Consider the following 16,456-nt stretch of genomic DNA (forward strand, 5'->3'; position numbering starts at 1 on the left):
ATGGTGGCTTAGGGATTTGAGTGGTGTATAATATCAAAAACTGTATCTGAGAAAGAATGTAATGTTGAAAATAATGATCTTCAAATTCCAGTATATGGAAAATTTTAAGTTTTTTAAAACTAGATTATTTGAGTTATATTATTAACAAAGTAGAAAACTACTAAAATGAAAAAGAGAAACAAATATTTAATTCGGTGTTCTCCATTTCATCCTCCTATGTGCTTTTTCCTTCCAGACTTTTTATTTCTTTGCATTCCTTTTTAACTTATACTCTCCAGAGTGCCTAATACAATTCCTACATAAACTCAACCTCATAAAATCTGATCCACAAACATAACAGATAAAACCTAAGCTCCACCAGCTACAAAAGGAAAGTTATATATCCCCCCCAAAGCCTAGCTACCTGCTGGTGTCCAAGCTCATTGGGAAATGAGCCCAATGGGTTGTCCAGAGTTTAATAATTTGTGGCCTTTTCCTGTCAGGGACCTAGGACTTAATTTCTATATCACAATTCCTTACTGGTAGTGGAAGTCAGGAAAGACTGTACGTTATGTTAGAAAATGGAGCGCAGGGATTATGCAGTGGACTGCTCTGAGGAGAATTAATGCATTTGAGAAAATCTCCATAAAGAATGCTGTGCTATATCTTGAAATATTCTTTGAAAAATTAACATGGAACTACCGGTATTTCGGAAAGAAATACCTCAAGCAAGTAAAAATTACTAGAGGCCCACTCTTTCCAGTATATACCTGCATCCATAAAGTTCACTTCAGAAGATTTTTAACATGCTATTTTATTCTACATGTAAGTTTTGCAGATCAGTGACATAAGACTTCTGTATATGATCAGCAGCTGAGAGGTAAGAAATTGCTCTTGTATCTACAGATTACTTTAACACACCTCTCTGGAAGGCAGAAGACTCATCCTGATTCCTGTTTGCACTATTTGCTATTTAGAGCTTCAACCTAAATTTATAGTTACACCTTAATTAAATCTATTTTCCATTCCCAGATCTAGTTAAATATAAATATAAACCTACCAAACAAATGCATAATCAATCTTTTCCTCAACTTAATCTAAAAAGCCTAAAATGCCAGTAAGTATTTGAGCTTCTCTTGAGCACTTTTGTCAAACCGGCAAGGAAACCAAGGCATTCTCTGGAGCTGAAATAAAACTTAGTGGTCCAGCTGTGTGCTCTCAGATGGGATCATCTTCAACAGGTCATCTTCAGAGAAGTGATCTTTTTGTTCATTCTAAAGGTGCTAATTCAGAGCATGTCTGAATAGAAAAGTATTCGTTATTACCCTTCTTTTTTGACTAGGTCTTGGGTTATATCAGTCTATGCTTTAGAAATCTGTGACAAAGGATTGAATAGGTGATAAACACTGCAGCTTTTTCCATAAATAAGGTTATTTCCCTCACATGGGTACTTTTGGATCTATTTTTGCTATTTATCTATTTTTGTCTTGGGTTTGATGCGTGCATGGTTCCTGTGACTTCAGAGAGAACGCCGCATGTGTGTCAAAGCTGAATACAGCTTTTTGTTCCATGGGCCACACCATTTTTACAGAGTTCTGATTGTTCCCAGTTCTGAGACTTCTGTCTTTTGAATTGTTTCCTAATGCATGCCATTAATCTGGCATGATTCAGGTAAACCATCTAAATGAAGAGTTTTCATTTTTATGCACAATATTCCACTTCCAACATAAAACTACACATAAAAGCAGACATACTGTGTCAGACAAAAGTACACCAATCCCAATTGTCTCTGCTGGCGGTCAAAAACAGATATCCTGGCAATTGTACAGTCCTAGAAGAAGTACAGGATGTTGTCTCTCCCAGAATACATTCTGGGCCATCAGCTGAGCACAGATCAGGGATCTCTTTGCCTTCAGTAGTCTCAAAGGAATTTCTCAAACCACTAGCCCATCCACATACTCCTTTAGCTAATGGAAACATTTAGCATCCACATCATTCTGCTGCCAGGAATTTCACAGCTTAGCTGTATCTGTATGAAGAATCATTTTCCTTTATTTGAACGTCATGCATGCTAGCTTATGTCCATGCCTCCTAGTTCTTTGAGAAAAAAAAAAGTAAACAACAGATCTTTGTTTGTCCTGTCCATTATATACCATAGGCCTTTATTTTATCCACCTAAACAATCTGCTTTGCAGACTGAAGAGTCCTAGCCTACATAGCCACTCCTCACAGGGAAACCATTTTATACCTATGATGATCTTTTTGCCCTTTCTGAAATTCTCCCACAGCTTTTTTATTACCCTGTATATTTTCTTCCAGACACAAATGCACCCTGGATTTACACAGTGGCATGCTGAAGTAGTTGAGGTTAGACTAAATCCTGGTTCACTGTGTTGCTGGGGGTGGGTCTGTGTTGAAATCAGTCAGAATCGGTCAGAACATTCCACTTACTGTTGAGTACTGTATCCTTGTACAAAGTCTAGCCTGACATGTGACTTCACTCAAGTCACATCTGCTTTAACATCACAAGAATCCTGACCCAGCAAGGTATACATGCCTATTTATATAAATACATAAACAGAGTAGGAGGCAATGAAATTTTGATAACGTCTTTATACTTTTCAAATTGGCAGGCCCACAAGGCTCATACAAATCATAGAACTGGAGGACGGTAGAACAATTAAGGTTGGAAAGGACATCAGAAGTTCTTCACTCCAACTTCCTGCTCAAGTCAGGGTCAACTGTGAGTTCACACCAGGTTGTTCTGGGCTTTGCCCCTTTAGGTGCTGAAAATGTGCACTGGGTTACCTTCATCACACCTGACTGTCATCAAGGGTAAAAAAGATTTTCCTCACATCCAGAACTTCTCTCTTTTTTTTTTTTTTTCCAGTTTATGCGTATTGGCTTTCTTGTTCTCACCATACACTGCTGCACAGACCCAACTCTTCTCCTCAAGGGCCTCCCCTAGATGCTGGAGAGCTAGTGTTAGGCCCTTGCAGAGCTCATTTTTTCCCTAAAGGTCCTGTCTCCAGGCTGACCAGGTCCATCTCTCTCAATTGCTTCAGCCCTGATTACTGCAATGGCCTCTGCTGAACCTGTTCTAGTTTCTTAGTGTCTTTCCTGGGAAACCAAAACTGGACAAGGTACCTAGATGTGGTCCAACACATGCAGAACAGAGGGAGATGATGTCTTCCCTCCTTCCTCTGGCTGTGTGCTGTTCATACATCTTGGGATGCTGCTATCCCACATTGCTGCCAGGACTCATTGCTGGCTCCTGCCCAGCTTGCTGCTACCCAGGCTCCATGGCCCTTCTCACAGAGCTGTTCCCCAACCACTAAGGCCCGAGCCTATGTCACCTATGTCCTTCCTGGCTGCAGGACTAGGCACTGGTGCTGGCTGAATTTCACATAGTTCCTGCCTGCCCATTCCTCTGGCTTGTTCAGGTCCCTCTGGATGGCAGCCCTGCTCTCAGGCGTATTGACTTTCTCTCCCTCCCCGTCCTCTAGTTTGGTATCGTCTGAAAACTTGATCAGAGTTGCCTCCTTACGACATTGATAAAGACATCTTTTTAAAAATTGGCTAACAGTGTAGAGAAGCAGGCGTGTTGTCAGCTTCTCAGTTCACTATGGTACATTTGTTATTTTGAATATTTTTGTGAAGTAAGCTGTAAATCAATTGTTTCCATGTATTCTAATGCACCAGTTTATGTCAGCATTTACCTGTGTAGTTAATACTGTAGAAAAGACCTAAACATAGTGGTTTGGGTTATCAATTGTGGTTTATTATTATTATTATTTCTTTATTTTTTAATTATTTTTTTAATAGCAATAATGCTTGCAATGCCTGGTTTCAGAATAATATACTATCCCCACAATCCTGAATGCAGGTCACTGTCTTTGTGCTTTGCATCTGAGAACCACACATACAGTCTTCTCACTTTTTCTGATCTTCTCCCTGGTGACATTGAAAACAAACAACTTCCTCAGAGCACAGAGCTCAAGCCACAGCAAAAGCCTACAGCCCCATGCCTACAGCCCCATGTAAGATTACTGCTTTCCTCATGGAAAATAAAGTTGCTTGTGAGCTGCACTGATTATAGACTAAAATCAAGTAATTATATTGTGAAATAGCTGTATCTTTTATAAGTAGAATGGAAAAATGAGACATGCAATGGGTGGTTGAAGGGAAAGTAAAATGTTTTACAAGAGGAGTGATAATGAGAAAGGAATCCTGCCATCCCACTCTTTGCAGCATCAGCCCTTAGCAATTACAGGACATGTTCAATAGAATTTCATCAGGAAGGAATGTGTCTGTCTATTATAAACACAGTAGCCATAGCAATGTGGATCTACTTTGAGTTATTCTACAAATGAAAGAAAGAAAGAAAGAAAGAAAGAAAGAAAGAAAGAAAGAAAGAAAGAAAGAAAGAAAGAAAGAAAGAAAGAAAGAAAGAAAGGAAGGAAGGAAGGAAGGAAGGAAGATAGAAAGAAAGGAAGGAAGAAAGAAAGAGGATTGTGACCCTAAATCTGTTCTCGGTAATACACATTCAACCCTCTTGACATTATGTAACCGAGAAAAGAATTTAGTACAATTCTCTTAGTCTCAATTAGTCTTTTTTTTTCTTTCAAAAGTCCTCAGTGTCTACAATAGTGTTAGTGCTCTCTCCAAGTTCGTCATTTTCTGTCAACTAATGACGAACCAGGCAAAGGGCTCTCAGCTACTTCTCAAGCACTCAACAGGTCATTAAATGCCAGGAAATGCCTGTTCTACCAGTCATTAATACTGAAATAGCAGTTTCTGTTAATAATAGATGAATATTCTCCTTCCAAAAGAAGATTGGTCTTTTTGCCACTAATGTACTAGATTGTACTAGACTTTTCCTTAATCTCATGCAATAGCTTATAGTCACAGAACAATAGAATAATTTATGTCAGTACAGACCTCTGAAGGTCACCTGGTCCAACCCATAATCAAAATGGTGATAGTTTAAAAGTTATCTTGGTTTTCTCAAGCTCATATCCTGTTGTCTTTTTAATATCTTTGAAGAATGACATCCCAAAACGTCTGTGATCAACCTGTTTCCATTGCTTAATCACTCTCACTATGACTTTCTTTTCCCTGTTTCTGGTCACAATTTCCCTTCCTTCAATGTGTGACCATTGCCCCTTGTCCTTTTTCTATACACCTCTCAGAACAGTAAGGCTCTGTCTTGTGTATAACCACACATCAGGACAGTTAAAGATAGCAATTAGAGCTTTTCCTTCTTTAGGCTGCACAAACCACACTTCCTCAGACCCTCTGCACAACAAGCACTCCATCCCCCTGACCACTGTGGTGTCCCTCTGCTGAACTCATTCCAACACATCACCCTGCTCCCAGAGGGGCCTTCTAAGAGTTGTATAGAGGAGAAAAAACTCTTCCCTTGACCTGCTGGCTACTCTTTTGCTAAAACAGCCCAAACTGCTGTTAGCCCTCATGGCAGCAGGGGCACAGTGTTAATTCTTGTCCAGCCAGATATTTACCAGGACACCCAGGCCCTTTTTGCAGAACCACAACCCAAACAGTCAGCTCCCAGTCTGGACTATTGCACAGGGTTGTTTCATCTCAGGTTAAGGCATTCACACTGATCTTTGTTGGACTTTGTGAATTTTGCATTTACCTGCTTCTCCAGCTGGTTGAGATCCCTTTTCTGTACTATTAACTCTTCTCCCTCTTTCGATGCCACTTGAAAACTTGCATTTTGTCCCATCATTGAAGTCCCCAGTAAAGATTTTAAAGAGTATTACATGCTGAAGGAAAGATACCATAGTTTTCCTGTCCAGTTTTCTCCTCCCCCAAGTGCCCACTCATAATCTGTCCAGGAGAAGAAAAAAAAAATAGCAGCAAAACCCACAAGAACCGCCTGGTTCACATGTGTGTATCACTAGGTAGACTGTGCTTTCACAACAACATGCATAAATGAGGAAGTTTATTTTAACTAGCTCAGCTGAAAGAGGCCATCCCCAACTCATATTTAAATAGGGTGGAATTTACCTTTGGACAAGTTGATTGCTTTTTTTTTTTTTTTTTTTTACTATGTTTTTGCACAATGTTCATAACAGTGGAACGTGTTTTCTGTTTTGGAACATGTAGGTGAAACTATAAAGCCAGGAATAACAATAGGAGAAGGAAAGCAGCTCAGCCAAAAAGCAAGTTATCCTTAAAAGGAGGTTAGATTCATAAATACAGACCATGTGTTAAGTGGTGAAACAAATTTAATGCTTACTGAATAGTGTCACAGATATAAAAATAGAACATGTTGCCTCACGCTTAATGGACTATAACAGATTTAGAAGAAAGTTACTAGACACTTGAGTTAGTTGAAAAGAACTGTGTGATAGAACACATTCACATTGCCCTGTGTTAGTAAACAATAAGCAAAAATAGTCTGTTTTTAATAAAAAGCAGCAAAGTCAAATGTGTTTTTAATATCAGGATCATGATGAACTCAGTATATTTGATCTTCTCCTCCAAGACTGAATAACATCCTACGTGGCAGAAAGGAGAATTGGTACTTTCCTAGAAAGAATAATCCCACCCCATGCATGCATTACTGACCACAGCTCTGGAGCTTCTCTGCAAGCTGTAAGAGCACTGTCAGCATCCTACTCCACTTTGCTTAGCTAGAGTGGGTTATTTGATGACGCTTGTTATGCAGTCTCTTGGTCTTAGCCAAGATGCGTATCCTTTGCTGATTGATGTCAGTGTTGTTGTTTTGCATCAAATTCTTTTCTTTTTAACTGATATAAACTCTGACTAAAAATCAGCTGTTTTTCAGGTTAAAATGGGAAGAAACTCACACCCACTGACTTAATTTGAGAGGTATGTATAGGATAGGGAGAAGTAAACCTTATATCTGCCACTCAGCTTTTCCTACCACACTCAATAATTTCTTCACAGAATGAGCCCAAACTGTATCTAATCCACTTCCTTTTCCAGAAAGATATCTAGGGAAAATCCCTACCAAAAAAAATGCTGCCTTTACAAATCCTCATGTAGGGTAGTGTAGGAAAGATTATTATATTACAATGGTGGGAAGCATAAGAAACCACTGATAGCCCTCAGAGGCTATTGTAATGTGCATAAATATTGAGGTTGCCTAAAATTTGGCCAGAATTTCTTCTACTCAGAATCTCTGTAATGAATACTGGGTGGCTTTAATCTGGAAACCTTGTTTTCTGGGGAAAATGCAAAATGCCATTCTGTAACAGAACAAATATTTACAGCTTGTGTCCTATACTAAAAGTTAGAGGGAGAAATCTGCAGTGAACTGTTAAAAATAAAAATAAAACTTAAAAAAAAAAAAAAAAGGCTTCTGTTTAAGTAAACCTTCTGTTTTTAAGTATAGAAGTACAAATTTAGAAGAATATCCAGCCATCGATTCTGGGTATTTATTCTGTGTTAGGGACTCCATAGCTTTTCCTAAGTGTTCACAAAATAGTTCTTCAAGCAAGCTGTTATTTAGCATGTGCTTCAGTGTGTTCCTCGTTGTGAGTGATCATTTACTGTTTCTTAATGAAAAGCAGGATCCAACATAAAAAGTGAATAGTGTCAAGAATGAGACATATTAAAGCCTCATGCTCTGGTTTAAACCTTTCTGAGACTAGTATCACATTGTGACAACTAACACCGGTGCAAATAGGAGGAAAATTAATCTTGCCTTTTGTCCTAGGATTTTAAAGGATGGTGAAGGAACATCTGCTTGAGAAGCCATGACAACTTGCAGTGTCTTTGGTCAAAGGAAACAGGACTTGGTAAAACCAATGGTGTCCCATATTTTCTGTTTTAATTCTATTCATTATCAGTGAAATCTACTTTGTTTCCCTTTTGAAATGGGATTGTAAATCCTGAAAGTGTCTTTCCAAGGCTCAAAGCAGCTCTGAATCTTCAGCTGAGCTATTTTCTTCAAGAAACACTAATACAACTTGTAACCATTCATCCTGGTTCTGTGCCAGCTTACTTGGCAAAGGCATGGATTTAGGCGGTTCCTTTCATCCAATTTGAAGTTTTGCCAAGGTTGGTTATTTTTATTATTAACCTTCTGTCATGCCTGCTGTACAACAGTCCAGAAACCTCGAGTCTTTGGCAAAAGCAGTGTGGGAGACTCTCTGGCAAAGGAACAATAAGGACTCAAAACCAATGGAATTTGAATGATTATGAAGAATAATAAAACTCTAAGTGACCAGATTGCTTTTAAAATTTCCTGAAGACCCTGCTGTACCCAGCAGTGAGAATTTAGTGCTTGCTGACAAAGTATTTTGTTGTTGTCAGGATGTTTCTGTGGCCACGCAGAGATGAACTTGGTTTTCACAGTAAGATGGTAGATATTATTCCCTATCCTAGTTCCAAATATCTTTTTGGCTTATGTCTAGTTACTTCTCATGTAAATCTCCCCTGCTGAAAGTCACATGAATAGGTCCCACTTTTGGTCTAAAATCCCATGATTTGTTCATGATGAATTGCTTAGTTTGGAGTTACATGAGGAGTATTTTTTAACAAAGAAATCGACAAAACATTTTGGATAAAATATGATTGCTTTGAGGAAAATGAGGCCACAACCAATCTTTTGTAACAAAGCTTTATGAGGATGCATGTTAGGAACTTCCTAGCCAAGCACAGTTCTTTATGGGTAGCCAACATCCAGTTCAGAATTTGGTTTATAACCTCAAGCATTCTTCATGCAAAAAAAAAATCAGATGGGCCTGCCCTAGAATTGCTTATCCTATATCCTCCCTTTTGCAAACAGGCAATTCTGCTTGGCTTTAAAATCTTGAAGTCAATAGAAATATGTACTTGAGAAGCTTGGGTTGCATACAACATAGTAATCTGACCAGGACTTTCCCTCTTAATGGTCAGGATTTATGCTTTATTAGAAAAAAATCATTATAGGATGATTCAGCTTCCCAAAGCTGAAGAGCTACCTTTACCTTTAGGAATTCAAAGCCCAAATCTTGCTAATTCATAGAAATAGTCTGGAGAGTTGTATAAAAAGGGAGCATTTAAGGAGGTATTAGTCAATGCCAAGTTAAGCATCTTATTTTTTAAATTCTCTCTCCTTTTAACTTTACATCAAGCAAAGTGCATGCTCTGGTGGATTAGACCTTTTCTATCTTAGGTTACATTTAAACAAGAATAATAAAATTTATAGGAAACAGCTGAATAACAACAATGTTAACCAAAAGAGGCTCTCAAAATTGAAAAATGTAAGGAGTTCAAAGGAATTAATATAGGCATCCACTGCTCTCAGTCCTTTGTGCTTTTTTCTTAATATTTCTCTACCACCCCTCACCCCAAAAACAAACAAACAAACAAACAAACAGTCCTTATGGGCGAAAGTTTCCTCACATACATATTTCTCACTCTCATATTCACTGTAAGATTCGGTCAACCCTTGTCACACCACTAGGAGAATGCATTAACTGACACGACAGCAGATTATAGCCATTAATAAAATTCACTGCACAACCAACCTTCCAATGAGAATGTGCCCTGTGGTGACAGGGAAACTGTCAGCAGTAAGTAAAAAGGAACAGCAAATCTGCAAAATAAAACTAATATTCATCTAACCTATGTAGCCAGCAGTAATGACCTAACTAAAATGATTTAACTGAATAATATGTTTAACTTTTCTCAGTGAGAAAAGGAAAGCACAAAGGCAGACATGCTAAGGATTTAATTTTAGAATGCTTGCTCAAGGGAACATGATTTTTTGTTATTGCTATTTATTCTTTATTCTTAGTATTACCTATGGGACTAGTAATTTACCCTTTAACACTTTCACCAAATCAAGCATCGAGTTATTTCATTTGGAGAAGGAAAAAAGGTGGAGGAGGAGGAGGAGGCAACCAACAAAGGTAGGATAGAAATATAGAGCTCCATATTTTTCTGTTTGTTTATGAAGACCATGGTCCTTTCATTCTATATACACAGCCAGAACAGATATTTCACTTTCTATCAGACAAATCGAAATGGAAAGATGGAACCTATGTGACAGCATTAGTTTCTGTCAAGGAGCATTTAATGTACATCAGGCTACAAAAAATTTTAAGGAGAGATTTGAAAGAAATAAGGAGGTTTTAAAAGAAACACAAAGGCTTATTGGCCATGCAGCACTTATTGCATTAGCACTGGAAAGCCTGGACTGCTGAAGCTTGAGAAACCCAAATAAAATCAATGGGACCATTTGTATGAATTAAGCTTACATTATGTGGCACAGATACTGTACACAGCTGTATGTTCTTCATGGAGTTATTTAAGTAATCTGCTTCTGTGGTATAAAGTGACACAAATTCTGCCTAACGTTTGTGGAATAAGAGAGACCTGATCAACAGTAAAAGGGAGAAAATCTCGGTGACCATGATCATATAATATTAGAGTATGCAATGGTAGAAAAGGAGGAAATGAAAAAAAAAAAAAAAAAAAAGTGGGAACAAAACATTGTGTTAGATCCTGATTTTCAGCCATAGAAGTCAACAGTGTTTTGCCACTGACCTTCACAAGCATTAAATCAGGCTGAAAGATGATTCTGTGATTCTATGACTGAAGGCTGAGGAAGGATGGGGGAGGGGAAAGTGGGCCTCTTTCTCAGAACAGTGTAATTCTGTGCATGTTTATTTTGGCCTTTATAGTACCTGAGTCAGTAATAGTGAAAGGCCGTAGGTGAAACAGTGATACTCTACCAAATCTCTGTCTTCACTGATCTCCAGCTATATGCAGAAAGCTTCCTTGTGCAGAAGGTGCTAACCTGCTACTGCTACCCAAAATGGGGAAGTGACTGAGCAAGGTCTTCTCAGAAACTGTAAATATCACTCTTCGATGTGTATAAAGAATGTCTTTCCTTACCTTATTTTGCTCTTCATGATCAATTTTAGAAGTGGGTAATACTGAAATTTTTGGAAAGCAGAAGACTCCAAGGAGACAGATGTAACAGTAAGAAAAACTGCAGATAAGCCTGTGAGTCACATTTTCTTGTTGATCTAAATCACTGCCTTCCCAGTTGTCTTCATCAGAGACACCATGATTTATACAGGTTGAGGATTTTGTCTTGTGTTTCCAGGAATTAAAACACAGTGGATGATTCAAAATTTCACAATAGTTCTTTTGTTGTAGTTCTATTTTATTTTCTTGGGAGGTGGAGTATGGCTTTATGTATGTATTGATATATGGTTATCATTAATTGTCTTTTGGTACATGATGCATCTCTTATTAATAGATGAACTTCCCAGCTATAAATGTCAAGATAAATTGATTGGCCAGCTGGTACTTTGGAGATACAGTATTTCTCTAAAGTATGCAAAGCTTGAAGTGGGGGAGGGGGAAAGGAAAATATTTTTGTTTTAACCAAGATTCAGTGTTGCCCAGTACAAAAAGGACTGATAACAGAATGAATCTGATTAATTAATCTAGGTTAAGGAAAAAAAAAATCCCTTTAATTGTAGATTCTGACTTGCAAAACATTTGCTCTCCTCCTCCCCCCAACACACAGAGAGTAGATGTACCTTTGGTTTACTTTCCCGTATTTTATAAAAAAATACATTAGCTGAAACAGTAACAGGCAGGCTGCCATCTGCTGGCTGCTGCTCTGCGAAATAATCTCATTAGCTGAGGCAATTGCATTAACCTGAGAGAAGCGTGCTGTATGTTGACATTGATTCAGACATTTCAGAGGTTACTATTGCAAATCAAAGTACATTTGGAAAAACAGAACAATAAATCAAAATGATCAAAATCTAATCTGGATACAGTCTTTAGGATATGCCTCTATTCACACTGCAATTCAAAGGCAGACTTACGGTAGTCTCAGCGATCCTGATCAAAGAACTTTGGTTTGCCTGCTGGAAAACAGAGGACTGAACCTGACACCATGTGCCCCTAGCAGGAGTCCTCAAAACTGTTTCTTCTTCTTTAGAAGCTCAAAGGAGAAGCGATGGGGGAAGGAGAGAGGCTGGATTTCTGAAATTCTTTCTTTGTGAATCAGCAGATAGTGCTTCTGGAGATGGGAATGTTTCCTCTTGGACTGACTCCATCTCCTTTTTTGGTCCGCAAACCCTTGAGGTTAATGGTTGGGGTTGGAGAACTTGGAGCACATGGCAGTGCTTTGAATATGAAAAGAGGAATTTGCGCAATATGAGTGCATTAGTCATTTGCAGTTCACTAATTATCTGTTTTATGTTAATGCTAATGCTCCATGTAAGTAAAGTAAATTAACACCATAACATAAGAGAAGCAATTAATGGAATATATAACATTTGTAGCTATAATAAAGCTGATTTCATTCCATACACACAGAAAGTGCCTATTTAGGTCTCTAAAATAAATGAGGAGCTTGCTGAGACCTTGCTGCTCTAAGTAACACCAAGGACAGACTCACATGACATAATATTGTTGCCATGGTAACAGGGATGTGCACCAGTGGAATCATGCTCGTATATCATTAATTTAGTGCTCTGCTAAACACAAAATAATACCTCTCCTAATTATATTGTGCCTTAGATTCTTAAGAATGTAATGTCACTATTACCTAGAGCCAACAGTGTGAAATGTGAGGTGCAATGGCTATCCAAACCCATAACTCCCTGAACATAGAGCTTGTGGTACAATTTCATGGGGAGGAAATAAATAAATAAATAAATAAATAAATAAATAAATAAGGAAAGAAAGAAAGAAAAAAAAAAAAAGAAAAGAAAAAAAAAATAATACACACCCATAAGTCTCCCACATCCACCAGTCTCCCCTAATTGTCCTAAATATGCCACTGAGGAAGCTAATTGGATGTGTGCCATTTGGCAACACCTTTACAGTCTTCCTGAGGCTCTGTGATATCAGCCACTTCCCAAAGCTCGGAGGCTCAGCTTGATTTAGAACCGCATCTGGTGCTTTTGGGAAGCACACTTGATATCAGCAATCACACTGCACACACGCAACTTCCCGAATATCACATCCATACCCAGAGTACTCATATCAGCAGCCAAAAAATGGGAGGAAAAGCTGAGTAAAAGCTATAAGTAAATTTACTGATGAGAAAACACTGCTGTTGATGAATCTACAGGATGATTTGAAGTGTTAGTAATGTTATTAAGTCACCCTAGGAGAAATTGCCCTGGAGACTAATATAAAGAAAGGCTATTTTTTATGACACTGAGTGTTTCATTCAGGTGATACATAGATTCCAGAGGATCTGCTAGATCCACAGGCTGCTCCCAATCCTGACTTCTGTCACTCGGTCTCATTCAGTCAGGTACTTCAGTGCGTGCAGTGGAAACACACCACGTGGTCTTGCTGGAAGCAAAAGCACAACTTATCTCTATTAACGCTCCCCTGTGAAAACACCTTCTGGATTTGGTGTCATGTTGTTTTATGTTTCTATACCTTGATAGTCAAGCACATCACACTGCTTCTTTCTATGCAGGTTTGCATGATCTGCTTGTTTATTTTAAATCTTGGCCTCTTACTTGCAGAAGGCTAGGAGAATTGGGCAGAATGACAGGCTAAGTTTATAACTAGTTTATTTGGATGGAAGGGAAATATCTGAGAACCTGAAACTCCCCAATATTGTTTCCTAACTCTGGGGTATGGATGACCCATTTTGCAGGACAGCAGTCAGATGTATCTCTCCTTGTAGACACCTTCTGATATTCTGATATAACATAGATGCATTTACGTTTTGTTTGATTTTCTGCTACTTCTACTAGGAAGGGTGGGTTTGGAGGACTTTTCCCTGCCCTCAGTTTCAACTTGCCCCCCTTAATTTAAATAAGTTTATTCTTTTTTAAAAGATAGTGAAATCTTGTTTTATTACAGTATTCTTTCTTAATCTGAATTCAGTTCCAAGCCTGAGTTCACTGCATGGATCTCCTGATGTGTAGACATAATTACCAGTGCATTTCTTACATATATTCAAGTTTTATTTTTAGCACATTTAAAACTCCCATGGTTTTGTTGTTGTTGCTGATTTTTTTTTTTTCCTGAAAAGACAAAGTGATTTGTATACAGTTTTTCTAGTTATCATTCCGGGGACATTTTTTCTTCAAACGATGACTACGGTCCCACCAAGACTCGGTGCGTGCGCCCGTTTCCCAGGGCGCGCCGCCGATTGCGAGGAACACACTGACACCCAGCGGCGCGCCCGGGAACGCGCCTCGGCCCCCGCGCACGCCGCCGGGTCCGCAGCCCCTATTAGCGCTGCTGCCCGGGTGCTTCATCCCTTCCTGCTGTGCCTTTCTCCTAAACAAAAACAAAAACAAAAACAAAAACAAAAACAAAAACAAAAACAAAAACAAAAATAAAAATAAAAATAAAAATAAAAATAAAAATAAAATAAAAATAAAAATAAAAAATAAAAAAAAATAAAATAAAATAAAATAAATAAATAAATAAATAATCGCAGACAAGCTGAAGAAAGCCAGTAGGCAAAGTCTGGGACGGTCTGTTGCTGTTATTATCTCTAGACAACTGAAAGCATCACTTCTACAGTTGTCTGTTTAGAAATATGTTCTCTGAGACGCGGACTTGTGTCATTCGCAGCGCTATAAATAAGAGCTATATGCATGAATGGATACGAGACTATCTCTAGACCTCTAAACGAAAATCCTCTGCTTGCAAATGTTATATAAAATTTAATGCAGCGTACTCTTGCTTTAGATGCTTCCTTCCATTGTATATAGGTTAGAAACAGCATGTGACAGAGCAAAGTAACATGTTCTGCTCTTATCCTCTTCTAAATTTGATTACACTAGCTTTTATATTATTGAGGCTTAGCAGGCACCTGATTTATAATCTGATATTAAAAGGGAAATTACTCCTGCCCTTAGTCTTAAGTAGCACTTACTTTTAGTCTCTGCTTCTTCCAGACAGGAGCCTTCTGACAGATCTGGGATTTCAAGATGGATCTGCCTAAAATAACCTCTGATTTAATAAATCAGCAACAGGAATAATCAGCAGCAAGAATAGGACACATACTGTACTTTGGACCAGACCTTCCAATATTTGTCTAGTTCCACTGCAGTCAATAGAGATATGTGCTGCCTGTGTCTAAGCATCTGGTTGTGTATTTCTTAAGTTGGATCCTGGCTAATTTTGGCAAGAGTAGAATGCTGCAGCTTTATTTTTGCTGCCCAAATATAGGGACTCTACCTGAGTCTGCGCAGTAAAAGATAGACTTGCTTTCACTGATCGCCCCAAAACATAGAAGAGTTGCAATGTTCAGTGTCAGTAATGTCCCCTAAACACCCTAAAATCCCTTTAAAATGCTCAGCAAGGCTGTAAGATTGTTTGTGCTCAACCCCTCATAAAATATTCTCTGGGGCCACTTTTGTCTTCTTTAAAGCCCTTGTACACTTTCAGGATGGCACAGAGAAGTGTTGTTATAGCAGATCTTCTGCCCTTTATCTGTCTATGCTGGACATATCCTGAACAGCAGAGTGCTGGGTGCTCTGTGTCTTCTGGAGTCTGCTGGGTGCAATTCCAGTGCAGCAGGAAAGAAATTCAATCACTGAGAAATATATTGCAAATAGAAGAAAGCAGAATTTTATAATCAGTTTTTCATATGTTAGAAGTGCTTCATAAGGTAGAGTTTAATAATTACTGTTTATTGCAATTGTTTAGGCAAATGTGACAGTACTAGGTACTTAGCAACAGATCAGCCACAGCATGGAGAAGCTGAACATATTTTTTTTCCTGGAAGTGGGAGGTTAGACAAAATTACAGGAGACAAAGGGCCAACTGCCATAAATTTGCAAATCTTCAAATTGTGCCATCATGCATAAGCTTTGCCGTGGCGTGTGCCACATTCTTCTCATTCTTTCAGTACCCAGCAAGACCCTTCAACAGTGACTTTTATCCTGGAATCTAAAATAATTTCTGGATCTTATGTACCAAAACACTAAATTCAAAAGGCATGATGACATGAACAGTGGCTTTCATTGCTCCTTGCAACATCACGATCATGCAGGGGTTGTACTAGGTTAAGTCACAGTCTATGTATCCCTGAGCATTTGTTTGAGACAAAAACTGAGTTATCCTTTACCATTTCCATTTCTATTCAGAGAACCCTCAGAATGCAGTGTGAATGCCTGGAAGAGAGACTCACCAAGCAAGCTTTGTAACAGACACTGGAGGACATCATCATCAAATTGCAAATATTGCTGTCAATAGAAAGAAAGGAAGCTCTATTTTTCAAATCACACACCCTCTACAAATTACTGCCTCAACTGTAATTAGGAACATGCCCTTAAGTATAAATAAAACACACAATAGGAAAAAAAAAAAAAAAAAAGAATTTCACTCTGACATTTGACAGGGGCACTTTGTGAGATCCCAATTACGATTCTTTGTACTTAAACCAAAAAAATGAATCAGATCCATGCTGTTGAATACTGACTCACTGTAACAAATTAGCCACTGGGACATGAAGGTTTCTATTGTAACCTGCTGGATATCA

General features: G+C 38.4%; 1 long non-coding RNA gene across 2 annotated transcripts in view; it reads right to left on the bottom strand.

Annotated features, from left to right (window-relative positions):
* Positions 1-15,595, bottom strand: part of LOC310893806 — a 78,792-nt gene extending 63,197 nt beyond the window's left edge. The window contains exons 1-2 of one of the 2 annotated variants that reach the window (XR_014579320.1): positions 11,761-11,870; positions 1-11,407 (exon numbers count right to left, since the gene is read on the bottom strand). The exon at positions 1-11,407 is cut by the window's left edge and continues 31,154 nt beyond it. This is a non-coding gene — a long non-coding RNA (uncharacterized lncRNA). The other variant, XR_014579319.1, reaches the window with a different exon arrangement.
* Between the last annotated feature and the right edge of the window lie 861 nt (positions 15,596-16,456).

The sequence above is a fragment of the Anser anser genome (genome assembly GCF_964211835.1).
Source record: "Anser anser genome assembly, chromosome: 2".
NCBI lineage: Eukaryota > Metazoa > Chordata > Aves > Anseriformes > Anatidae > Anser > Anser anser.